Below are 11,723 nucleotides of genomic sequence, written 5' to 3'. Positions count from 1 at the left end.
CTCCCAGTGAGACGGTATTGGGAGGCGAGGCCTTTAGGAGGTGATTAGTAGGATAAAATGAGATCATGAGAGTAGAGCCCTCATGAATGGGATTAGGGGCCTTATAAGGGGCCCAAGAGAGCTTGCCTCTCTGCTCTCTGCCTCATGAAGATACTGGGAAGACAGCCATCTTCAAGCCATGAAGCCAGTCCTCTCCCAGATACCTTGACCTTGAATGTCTCAGCCTCCAAAGCTTGAGGAATATGCTGGTTTTTTAAGCCACCTCACCCATGGTAATTTGTTATAGCATCCCAGACTGACTAAGGGAGTGGAGAAGTGCCTCAGACTTTGGAACAGATTGCCTGGAGAATGCTGAAACCCAGGGAAGTGGGCAGCACATACGTTAACTCACTTAATCCTGACGATACTGTAGGAGATAGCGTTTACATATTCCTCACCATTTAAAAGGTAAGGAAAAAGAGGCACAAATAAGTAAATCATAATCATAATCATAATCATTATTATTTGTCCAAGATTCACACAGAACCCCCTGGAGACAGAGTGAGAATTTGTGCTCAGGAAGGCTGGTCCCAGAGACCCTGCTCATAACTACTAAATCAGATGGCCTGGCTTATGTGGATCATATTTTTTTCAACTGTGATATGATGATACTGTGTCCTGAAGGATACTTAGCATAGAAGCTGTGGATGTGCCTGCACTGCGGGACATTTCACAGAAGTGGCTGGACTTGTCTGCAAACAGAAATTCCTGCCAAGTGACTCTGCCCGTTCCCAGGGGAAACATTGCTTGCAAACAAGAATGTTTATTAGTTCCTCAAAAGGAACAGGCCTGGGAACAGGAGAGCCTGAGTGTAATTAAGATAATGAAGCCTTAGATGTAGTGCGCATGCATCAACCTAAAAAATGTTTACTCTCTGTGCTTGGCAAGAGTTACTCCTTTGTGTAGATGGTATAAAAAATAAAGGAACCCGAATCTCAGGAGACATTTTGCACCACAGCAGCTCTGTGGCTCATTTCATCGGCAACATCTGGAGCCCAACGTGGGGCCCGACAGAACCGAAAGGGTAAGCACCCCGGGGAAAGAAAGGGGGACTGTCGGGATTAAAATGGGGAGTTCTAATTCCTTGAAAATTCAATATTTGGACCTGATACAAGGTCTGTTACAATCAGTAGGAGTTAAAGCTTCTTCGAAGTGGTTAAGTGAACTGTTTGAGCATATTGAACGGCATTGTTATTGGTTCCGGCATCAGACTAAAGTTCAATTAAATTTAGGAGAATGGAAACAAGTCCAAAAAGAATTAAGGAAGCAACATCAAAAGGGAAATGTAATGTCTTTACGATTATGGACTCTTTGTAGTGCGATAACACAAGCTTTAAAAGTGTTTGAGACAGATAGTGAAGCTAATTCTCCTCCTGCTGAAGTTCCCTTATCTTCAGAAGGGAAAAGCCAGGAGAAAGATTCCCCCCACCCCGAAGCTTCCTCCTAAACCTCCAGATGATAGTTCTGATTCTAATGAGGAAGAAGAAGAGGAAGAGGAAGAAAAGGAAGAAAGGGCAACAAAGGGGGATTAAAAATTTGATAAATTAGTTTTTACTATGGCTGAAATGTTTCATAAAATGATGACTAAAGTACAAGCAAAAACGGATTCCAGGAAAGTCTCTGCTGTGCCTGTGAATCCTATCGTCCCTTCATATGCTTCACTCTTTCCCATAGAAAAACCCAAGGTATCAGATGTAGACGTGGGCCGAGAAAATAGATGTTTTACTTTTCCTGCTACTATGTTTTATGATGACGATGATCTTCCAGCGCCACCTAGTGGCTTTATTGATCCTCCACAGCTTTTTCCAATTACTTGGCAGCCTGGACCTCCCGGAATGATAAATGTAAATTATATGCCTATGAAATATAATTTTTTTAAAGATTTAAAATCTACAATGGCCTATTAAATGGGAAAAACAAAAATGTTCCCTATCATTATCAGGACTTGGAACTGTTTTTAATGTATGGGAGAGTAGTTCTTCATTATCAGTTCAAACAACAGGTGGAACTACAATTACATTTTTTTATATTGTAAATATACCCACTAGTATTTGGGGCAGGGATATTTTAACAAAATTAGGTGTGACCTTGTCTTTTCCGTCGGAAAACTAATAGCCACTGCTCAGCCTCCTTGAGCACTTCCTTTAAAATGGATTATTACAAAACCTAAATGGACTGAGCAGTGGCCACTTCCTGCAATTAAGTTCGAGGCTTTAGAACAATTAGTGGCTGAACAGCTATCTGCTGGCCATATAGATCCTTCTACATCTCCTTGGAATTCTCCAGTGTTTGTTATTAGAAAAAAATCTGGAAAGTGGAGACTTTTAATAGATCTACGTGAAGTAAATAAATGTATAGAACCTATGGGAGGATTACAATTAGGCCTCCCTTCTCCTGCTATGATTCCACAAGGGTGGGGCATTATGGTGATAGACCTGAAAGATTGCTTTTTTACCATTCCTTTGCAATTAGAGGATAAAGCAAAATTTGCCTTTACTGTCCCTACATATAATCACAGTCAACCTGTCAAACGATACCAATGGACTGTATTGCCACAAGGAATGATTAATAGTCCTACTTTATGTCAGAAGTTTGTAGCTCGAGCTTTAAAACCTATACAACAGTCATTTCCTCAATATCTTCTATATCACTATATGGATGATCTATTAATAGCTGCCCCCACTAAAGAATTAAAATCACAAATTTATCAAAAGGTTTTAATAGCATTGTCTGATTTTGGATTGTATATGGCTCCTGAAAAGGTTCAAGAAGATTTTCCTTATTCATATTTAGGATCTATATTAGAGAGAACTCATATAAGACCTCCTAAAATTCAAATTCGCAAAGATCAATTAAAAACCCTTAATGATTTTCAAAAATTGTTGGGGGATATTAATTGGCTTAGACCATCGATTGGTATTCCAACATATCGGTTATGTCATTTATTTGGAACTCTAGAAGGAAATAAAGCTCTTGATAGTCCACGAACGCTTACACCCCAGGCTATGGAAGAGCTTATATATGTTGAGCAACAAATTAATACTGGATATTTATCATATATTAATTTACAAAAACCAATACAATTAATTATTTTTCATACTCCTCATACTCCTACTGGAGTAATCTTCCAGGATATTTCCATTACTGAATGGCTCTTTCTTCCTAATCGGATTAATAAAAAATTAAGTATATATTTGGAGAAGATTGCTTTATTGATTGCCAAAGGAAGAACACGAGTTCTTCAATTAACCAGGGAAAGAACCTAATGAAATTATTACTCAATTATCACAAGCACAGATTTCAAAAAGCCTTCAATTTAATGAAGAATGGCAATTAGCCTTATCAGAATTTCCTGGACAATTGTCTAATCATTATCCTCATTCTAAACTTTTTGATTTTTTTCGGCAGACACCTGTTATAATTTCCAAGGTAATCTCTCTGGCTCCTGTTTCAGGTATGACTATTTTTACAGATGCTAATAAAACTTCTGCAGGATATTGGACAGAGAACCAACAAAAAATTTTAACACATTCTTTTTCATCTGTACAACTAGCTGAGTTACTGGACAATATTGTTAGCTTTACAGGATTTTTTTTTCAGAACCCATTAACATTGTTTCTGATTCTAGATATGCCACGTTATCATGCTCCTTGCTTCCAGAATTGGATCTTCCCTTGTTTTTAAGAACTTCTATTGATAAACTTTTTTTTCAGGTGCAACAGGTATTGCTTCAGCGTCAACATGCTGTATATATTTGTCATATAAGAGCTCACTCTATGTTGCCTGGTCCTTTAGCTGAAGGTAATCAATTAATAGATTCCTTATTGTTTCCTCTTCAAGCTGCAGAAGAAGAACATCAGCTTCATCACACAAATGCTCGAGGACTTATCAGCCGACATTCAATAACTCAAAAGCAAGCTCAAAATATATTTCGAACCTGTCCTTTATGTGCTCCTTTTTCTTTACCCCTTCTCCCTTCAGGTGTTAACACCCGAGGATGTACTACTAATGAAATTTGGCAGATGGATGTACTTATTATAACATCTTTTGGATGCCTTAAATACGTACATCATACTGTTGACACATTTTCTCTTTTTCAATGGGACTACAGCCTTATCTTCTGAGAAAGCTGACGCTGTCATCACTCACCTATTAGCTTGCTTTGCAATAATGGGTGTACCTCAAGAGCTCAAAACTGATAATGCTCCTGCTTATCAGTCTATAAAATTGCATAAATTTCTCTCTAAATATCATAGTGTACACACCTTTGGCATCCCTTACAATAGTCAAGGTCAAGCTATACTTGAACGTGCCAATCTCACCTTACGGGATTATCTACAAAAAATAAAAAAAAGGGGTTATAAATAAAGAATATAGTGAGACTCCTGCTAATTCGGAAGGGAAATTTTACTTTAAATCTTAAGGATCAATTCGGGAACTTTTCATGTTAATTTGCATATAAATGTAACTTATACAGCTACTGCATGTTTAAAATATCCTTTTTTTAATGTCTGGAAATATAATTTGGAATCATACTGCGGGATATATTAATTGTACTAATAATTGTACACTTGTTCGATATGTCAATAAGACTTGGTGGGAAACAATTGAAAACTCCAATTTAACTGCTATGATTGTGAAAGCTCTTACGGAACTTTGGATGCCAGTGAACTTAACTCGTCCATGATCTGACTCAATCGCAGTAACTCATCTGTATGACGCTTTGCAAATTGTTTTACATCGCTCTCGCCGATTTGTTGGATTGATCATCGCCACAGTTCTAGCTGTTGCCTCTGTAACTGCTACTGCTGCTGTTGCTGGGCTGGCTCTTCAACAAGAAATACAAACTGCAGACTTTGTTCGAGATTGGCATAAAGATTCACACATGTTATGGCAGCAGCAAAAGGACTTGGACTCACAACTTGTTACTGATGTTATAAATTTGCAATATACTGTTTCTTGGCTAGGTAATCAATTAACTGTTCTTGCAACTCGTAGTGTTTTAAAATGTGACCGGAATTCTACACAAATGTGTATTACACCTATACGATTTAATATATCAGAGGGATGGGATAAGGTTAAAAAATCATTATGGGGCCATCAGAATTTAACTGAGGAATTAATGTAATTGGAAAAATCAATTGTTGATACTTTTGATAAAGATTTACCTAAGTTGACAGGAGAAAATTTCTTAAAGGTCTTAAGCAAAGTTTAGATAATTTGAATCCATTGGGACATATAACTGCCTTGCTATCTGGTTTGTTTGCAAATTTATTTCTGATTATATTATTGTGTTTATTCCTTTATATAGTCTTCTGGCATTGGAGAAAACAAAAACAAATGAAGAGTATCGCTAAAGTAGTGACGCAAGCTATACAGTCTAATAGACATTAAAAAAGGGGGAGATGAAGGAAACTTAGCATAGAAGCTGTGGATGTGCCTGCACACGGGACATTTCACAGAAGTGGCCTGGAATTGTCTGCAAACAGAAATTCCTGCCAAGTGACTCTGCCCATTCCCAGGGGAAACATTGCTTGCAAAGCAAGAATGTTTATTAGTTCCTCAAAAGGAACAGGCCTGGGAACAGGAGAGTCTGAGTGTAATTAAGATAAGGAAACCTTAGATGTAGTGCGCATGCGTCAACCTAAAATATGTTTAATCTCGGTGCTTGGCAAGAGTTACTCCTTTGTGTAGATGGTATAAAAAATAAAGGAACCAGAATCTCTGGAGACATTTTGCACCCACAGCAGCTCTGTGACTCATTTCGTCGGCAACAGTGTCCAGTAAATTATAATTTAAAAATACGTCACTATAAGGGAATCATTAGTCACTGGGCGTTACAAACCACAGAATGCTAGACATAAAAAAAAAAAAAAAACTTGTTACGACAGGAAAACCACTAATGTTTCTAAATATCATACACACTGAGCCTTTGCAGTAAAATTTTTATTTATAATTCTGCCTGGCTACAGAATAGTTTCATAATTCTGCATGTGGCTAGTGGCTCCCATGGAGGACAGCACATGCCTAGAGAACTTAAATGACTCGCCCAGGAAGCTCGTGGTGGGATCAGATCTACAGTCTGGGAGTTTTCCTTTCTATCTACCAAGTCCCTCATGGAGGCTTAGAAGCATATCCTTTGGTGCCCAGCTAACCATCCATGCTTATGACATCTTGTCATGTGTCACAGTCTGCTCCTGAACATCAGCCAGTACCCACTTCTGCTCTTTTCTGACCATGTAATATCTCTTAGCAATTTCAGTTGCCTTTGTGGCATCAGCTCTTACCTGGAAGGGTTGTGGCTAGAGATGGAAATGTGTCCACATGAGTAGACTGACTGATTTTTCATAAACATAGCAGGAGTGGTCCAGAGAAGAAAAAGTCAGGAAGAAAGAACAGCGGAAGCAGGTCGTTTAATATATCAAATGGATACCTTCAATGTATGTTTATGTTACTGAGTCCAAACTCATTCTTCTCACTGCAGGACAGGCCAATAAAATTGGGAGACCACAGTTTTGGGGCAAGAAATAGCGACTTTAATTAGAAAGCCAGCAGACTGAGGAGATGGCTGACTAATTGTCCTGGAGAACCAAATTCCCCAAGTTAGAATTCAGGCTCCTTTTATATTAAAAAGGGGAAGGGGTTATGCTCAGGTTGTTGCAAACTTCTTGGTGTAGGAATTCTTTGTTGTTAAAATCCTTTGTTCTTGCAGCAATCCACCTGGGTCACATTCCTGTAAATCTCCAACAAAACAAATGTTATTTTCTATTTTGCAACTTTATCTTTTTTTTAATATTTTTTATTGATTTATAATCATTTTACAATGTTGTGTCAAATTCCAGTGTTCAGCACAATTGTTCAGTTATTCATGGACATATACAAACTCATTGTCACATTTTTTTCTCTGTGAGTAATCATAACACTTTGTGTATATTTCCCTGTGCTATACAGTGTAGTCTATTCTACAATTTTGAAATCCCAGTCTATCCCTTCCCACCCTCCACCCCCCTGGTAACCACAAGTCTGTATTCTCTGTCTGTGAGTCTATTTATGTCCTATATTTATGCTTTGTTTTTGTTTGTTTGTTTGTTTTTGTTTTTGTTTTTTAGATTCCACATATGAGCGATCTCATATGGTATTTTTCTTTCTCTTTCTGGCTTACTTCACTTAGAATGACATTCTCCAGGAGCATCCATGTTGCGGCAAATGGCATTATGATGTCGGTTTTTATGGCTGAGTAGTATTCCATTGTATAAATATACCAACTCTTCATTATCCAGTCACCTGTTGATGGACATTTAGGCTGTTTCCATGTTTTGGCTATTGTAAATACTGCTGCTATGAACATTGGGGTGCAGGTGTCATCCTGAAGTAGATTTCCTTCTGAGTACTGTAACACCTGATTTTTTGGCTTTTCCATTTGCATGGAATATCCTTTTCCATCCTTCACTCTCGATCTATATGTGTTCCTTCTCCCTAAAGTGGGTCTCGTGTATGCAGCATATTGAAGGTTCTTGATTTATTATCCAGTCTGCCACTCAGTGTTTTTTGACTGGAGCATTTAGTCCATTAACATTTAGAGTAATTAATGATAGATGTGTGTTTATTGCCATTTTGAACTTATATTTGCAGTTGAATTGGTATATCCTCTTTGTTCCTTTCTTCTTCCTTTTGTGGTTTGGTAATTTTCCTTTGTATTATCATGGATTTTATTTAATATTTGTGACTACTTTGCAAATTTTTGGTCTTGTGGTTACCCTTTTTTGTAAAGCTATCAACCCATTACTATAACTGTTTTTTATTAAACTGATAGCAACATGATCTCAAAATCATCCTACTGTTAAAAAAATTTAAAAAGTAAGAAAAAAATATTCTATAATTCCCTGCCTCCCTCTCCCACTCTCAGTGATTTGTATGTCTTCTTTTATAATTTCATGTTTACTTTATTTGTAATTCATGAGTTATCACCTTTCCAGTTGTGTGTTTCTCATTTCTGTAACATCCTGCTGCTTTTCTATTTAGAAAAGCTCTTTCAATACTTCTTTAAGCATGGGTTTAGTGTTGCTAAACTCCTGTAGCCTTTTTTGTCTGTGAAACTCTTTATTTCTCCTTCTATCCTCAAGGATAGCCTTGCTGGATAAAGGATCCTAGGCTGCATCTTTTTTTCATTCAAGGCTTTGAATATATTTTGTCACTCCCTTCTGGCCTGTAGTGTTTGTGTAGAGAAATCAGCTGAGAAGCCTTATGCGGGTTCCCTTGTAACTTACTCTTTGCTTTTCTTTTGCTGCCTTTAGAATCCTTTCTTTATCCTTGACTCTGGCAATCTTGATTATGATATGTCTTGGTGTGGGTCTATTTGGGTTCTTCCTGTTTGGGACCCTCTGAGCTTCCTGTACTTGGATATCTGATTCCTTCTTTAAGTTTGGGAAGTTTTCAGTCATGATTACTTCAAAAACCTTTTCAATCCCCTTTGATCTTTATTCTCCTTCTGGGACCCCTATTATGCGAAGATTGGGACACTTTATATTATCCAATAGGTCCCTTATGCTATTTTCATTATTTTTTATTTGCTTCTCTTGTAGTTCTTCTGAATGGGTGCTTTCTATTGCCCTGTCTTCTAGATCACTAATTCGTTCCTCTGCATTATCTAGTCGGCTTTGCACAGCTATTAGATCATTCCTCATCTCTGTCAATGAGTTTACCCATTCTACTTGGCTCTTCTTTATAGCTTCAATTTCATTTTTGACATATTTTATATCTCTAAACACTATCTCTTTTAATTCCTTCAGCAATTCGATCACTCCTTTTTTGAAATCTTGATCTAGTAGGCTATCGATGTCTACTTTGTTGATCTTTCTTTCAGGGGATTTCTCTTGTTCTTTTAATTGGGAAAAGTTTTTCTGCTTCTTCATCTTGCTCATACCTCTTTGGCACTGTGGTTTATGGAGTATAAGTTGTTTATTTTGGTCCTTAAGGATTTTATCTATCTGATGCCTATTTAGGAATAAAACTTAGGAAAAACAGAAAAAAAAAATAAGAGAGAGAGAAAGAATTTTAACAGAAGGGAGAAAGAGGGTTTGAAAACAGTGTATAATGAATAATAGAACAGTGAGTTGAAGCAGAGTATTAATCGGGTTGAGACGTCCTCTTAAAACCTTTACAATAAAAGGGGGGGAGATGAATAGATGTATTTGAAACCTGTGTCTAATCAATAGCAGGACATCAAAACCCAAGAGGAATAGAAATGAATTAAGAAGTAAAGATTAAGAGAGTAATAGAAAATAGAACAGGTAAAAACAGATTTAAAAAAAAAGGGGGGGAGGTGTTGTCGGTGTTCTCCTGGAGTCTGTGTGCTTTTAATGTGAAGTCTTTCTGTCTTCGTCCTGTTTTGGAAGCTCTGCTTGCTGTTTTCAGAGGCCCTCCGTTGGCGCCCTCTTCTGTGCTGCTCCCAGCACCTGTTGGCAAGCAGATCACGCCTCCTCCTAACACTGTCAGGTGCAGCTCTCTGCTGTGGGCGGGCGGGTCGCTGCCCCTCTGAATGCTGCAGTCAGATGTTGCAGACTGGCCGGGTAGGAGGGCGGGTCGTGCCCCATCCCAGCACCTCGGTCAGGGGCTGTTTTCCTGCCCGAAAGGCAGGGGGCCGCTCTCGCTCTACCTGCGCCGCCGGTAGCTCCGCTGCTCTGTGCGGCTGCGTGCTCCGCCCTGGTCGGCGCTCCGCCCTGGTCGGCGCTCTGAGGGTGGGCTCGGGGAAGACCGAGGGACAGCCCTTTCCCTGCTCCGAGCCAAAACCCAGCTCCATGTATGTCTTTGTGGAGCAAGTTCTCTGAAGGACCAGGATGGAAGGATCCTATCTGCCCCGGGCTGCAGGCCAGTCTCAGTCTGGCCTTTCAGGCTGCTAAGCCCTTTGGTGCAGATGCAGGTTTCGCCCCCGCTCCCACCTAGGTGCTCATCGCCGGGGGATATGACAGCTGTGGCCTGAGCCCCGCCTCTCTTCCCCCGAAAACTTTCCGCGGGTTTTCTGAGATGGGGGTGTGCACCCTTCCCCCGAGAGCACATCAACCTTGTTGTTTTATGGAGGGCCCAGGTTGTTTTGACCTGTGCACCCACAGCCAAGGCGCACAGCCCCTTGCGTTCCCCCGGGTCTGCCTCCGTGCAGCACCCCCCGTCCTCTGCCCGGCTTGTGCAGCCTGGCCCTGCCCGCGGCTGCCGGCCAGCGTCTCAGGCTGGGTGTAGGGGGGACGCTCTGTGCCTGTTTAACTTATTTCTGTTAGTTAAGGGCTGCTCTGTACAGATCCGAGCCTCAGAGGCTCCCCCTCCATCCCGCTGGCCTCTCAGTTGGAGAGGGGAGACCCAGCGAGCGAGCGCCTGTCCTCCTTTGCCGCTCCCTCCCCGCGGGACCCATCCCGTGCTGCTTTGCCTTTTGTTCTTTCTTTTTTCCTTTTCTCCTACCAGTTTTTTGGCGTCTTTATCTTTTGAAGAGGGCGATGTTCTGTCGGAGTTCCACAGGTGCTCTGGTTGGCTGAATGGGTCTGTAGATGTGGGTCTTGGTGTATTTGTGGGAGAGGGTGACCTGCGAGCGTCCTTCTACTTCCGCCATCTTCTCCGTCTCCTTGTTATCTTTATATGAATGGAAAAGTGTTAATATCCTTAAAGGTCAGAGCCTTGAGATTAGTCTCTCCTATTTCAGGCTCTAGGCAACATTTTTTCATAAAAGGTGCAGAACCAACAAAACTAAGCCTAGGAAACAGGGCACAGGCTCAAAGTCAAAGGAACAGATATAATATGGAGTCAGATTTTCTCTTTCCTATTACAATAGTGCCATGGAGAAACCACTTTGGGCAGCTTTTTATGGGGTCCTGGAGGATTTCTCTCTCAGCCTCTTGAAAACCCTTCCTAGCTGTCTGGCCTGCTGGAAAGCCCATTCCACCTGGTTTGCCCTGAAGATGTGTTCTGTTTATAACCCTTTCTACTCCTTGGAAAATGAGTCAATAAAAACTCAGTTGGTTTTTCACGAGCCCTGGGCATGGGGTGAGGGACAGCATGTTATTATTTTATAAAAAAATGTACATAATAAATGAAGTCATAAAACAGCACTGGACACATAGGAGAGAGTCAATAAATGCTTCCTGGCTTAAAGCAAAAGTGACGTGTCAGTGTTCCCATGGCTGCTGTATTTGCTGAGCTAGTTACTCCTTCCCTCCATTACACCTTTATTTTTTTAACTGAAAAAAAAATTATGCATATGGTGAAAAAAAATGTCAAACATCACAAAAGTACACAAGTGAAAGAAGTTTTCCCTCATCCTCTGTTCTTTCAGCCCTCCCTGGAGATGTCACTGTTTACAATCCTTTGTGTGCTTTTCCAAATATGCTATGCACATTCCCACCTATGTATGTAAATTCCTTTAAAGTTTTACTTATTTTTAACCTAAAAGGATTTAAATCCTCGAGTGGACTTCTTCCTGGGTAATAGAAAAGAACAAATCTGACTCCAGTATTAGATCTGTTCCTTTGACTTTAACCGTGTGCTCTGTCTCCTAGGATTAGTCTTCCTGGTTCTGCACCTTTTGTAAAACAATGTTGCCTGGAGCCTGAAATAGACAGGAGAGCCTATTCTGAAGACTCTGACCTTTAAGGATATTAACACTTTTCCATTCATATAAGGATAACAAGTTGCAGAATAGA

General features: G+C 40.0%; 1 long non-coding RNA gene across 1 annotated transcript; it reads left to right on the top strand.

Annotated features, from left to right (window-relative positions):
• Positions 1-704: 704 nt before the first annotated feature.
• Positions 705-5,788, top strand: LOC116657931. Its single transcript, XR_004313110.1, has 2 exons — positions 705-1,063; positions 3,880-5,788. It is a non-coding gene; the product is annotated as an uncharacterized LOC116657931 (long non-coding RNA).
• The last annotated feature ends 5,935 nt before the right edge of the window (positions 5,789-11,723 follow it).

This window comes from Camelus ferus, chromosome 19, assembly GCF_009834535.1.
Source record: "Camelus ferus isolate YT-003-E chromosome 19, BCGSAC_Cfer_1.0, whole genome shotgun sequence".
NCBI lineage: Eukaryota > Metazoa > Chordata > Mammalia > Artiodactyla > Camelidae > Camelus > Camelus ferus.
This window is presented reverse-complemented; position numbering and strand designations above follow the sequence as displayed.